Genomic DNA, 1852 nt, shown 5'->3' on the forward strand with positions numbered 1-1852 from the left:
CCTAAAATTTATACTTGAAATACTTACGAAGACTTATCTATATTCTAGAAATTTTAATGCTGTTTTTAGTAAACGCTCTGTTGAATTTTGATCAAGAAGAGGGGATTTATTGCTCTAAAGGGGCAATAATGCTGTATTATAAGCTGTAATAAGGCCTGTAATTCCTCAAGTTTGTTTCATGGAAGTTTTGTACAAAAACAACCCTCCCCAAATTATAGCAAATCTTCAGACACAAGAGTATGCAGAGTTCTATAATGCCTTATGATTTACCACTGGGAACACCTTGGTTTGGGTTAAGTCTTGGTGAGCACTGGTAGAGCTTGTGTTTGAACACTTCAGTCTTTTTGCTGAAGCCTGTTGCACAGCCTTGGGTTTTCTTCAGTTCTGCCCCCTTGCTGATTAGTTAAGCTTTGGATTATCTGTGCTGTGGACTCTTCAGTACATTTGTAAAATGCCAAGTCTTTGGGTCATAACAAGCTGACTTGTGCAGTGCAGATACAGTTGTGTATTCCTAGAGTGTCTGGGCCTGGTGTGTGGCTCTCTGCACACACACACATGGGATTGATGAGTCCTGGGAGACTTGAGTAGGCTCTATGCAGATACTCAAGTCACCAAGAATGAACTGGGTTAAAGTTTGGCTAATGCCCAGAAGGGACTCCTAAGGGAGTCAAAGCATTGTGAGTTGGTGCTCTAGAAAAGCTCCATGAGTCTGAATGGTACTGTCCATTCTTCTAACTAGTCTTGGGTAACAGGGACTTGATTGTGTGTTAATGAACCGTCACAATAGTTTTTAAAATCACAGCAGCTAAAGTTAGTGATCTAAGTTTGTTTTGATTTGAATTGTTAGGTAAGATGCAGGTTGCTGTGCGGTATCTTTGTCTATGTAACCGTATACCTTAGAGCTCTTGTCTGTGTTAGCAACTGTTGAACAATGGCCATCTTTGTGTTAGGTTAGATGACCTTTATAACAGGTATGTGATTTATAGCCATGAAAAGAGCAAAAGTATTCTGGCTCTAAGAGATCTATGATTCGAGACCCCCAAAGTTTCTGATTGAGTTGCACGAAAAGAAAAGTTAATTGTTTTTTACCCAAGATTTCTATCAAGTTGCACTTGGATGGAAATTGGAATTTAAGGAGGCAGAGGTATTATTTTGTTGACCAAAACTGCTCTTAGCAATCTTTGTTAGAATATTTTTTAATGTACAACAAATTAATAAACAAAAATAGCATCCATCCTAATCTATTCACTTTTTTTTTTCCAGACATCAAATCTTTCAAAGCTGTTAAAACACCTAGAGGAGTTGATAGGAAGCTATAAGCATTTCTTCCCTCTCCCTCTATAGGCTAAATGAGCTTTGTTGGTGCTGACGTACTTGTAAATCCAGTTAGGTCACTCTCAGAAGGCACAGATAAGAGTCCAGGGACTGGAACTGACCATGTAATACGTGGTTGAGCAGATATCCGGGTGTGACTTCTTGGAGGACTTGTAAGCTTACGAGAAGCAAAACACACTTGATGAGAGTACAGTTTGGCATGGCCAAGCTGAACTTGGGGTGTTCTGGGCAGTTTCTCAGAGTGCCTGTCCTCCCAGCTGCTCTCTTTGCCATCCAGTGTTCTTGTCCTTTAGATTCTTAGTAGGTCACATGCTCTTGTTTTATTTTCAGGAATAAAGCACTTTTTATTTTTTTATTTCCAACTAATATTGAATTATCAACTTCTAATGAGTTCACAAAAATGGAAATAATTCTTTATTGCTTCTTGTCAGTTCTGATAACTTCTGAAATAGAAGTTGGTAAACAGACCTTTAACAATATTCCCACCCAAATGTCCCAAAACCTGAAGGTTTTTATA

The sequence above is a fragment of the Acanthisitta chloris genome, unplaced genomic scaffold, assembly GCF_000695815.1.
Source record: "Acanthisitta chloris isolate BGI_N310 unplaced genomic scaffold, ASM69581v1 scaffold3815, whole genome shotgun sequence".
Classification (NCBI taxonomy): domain Eukaryota; kingdom Metazoa; phylum Chordata; class Aves; order Passeriformes; family Acanthisittidae; genus Acanthisitta; species Acanthisitta chloris.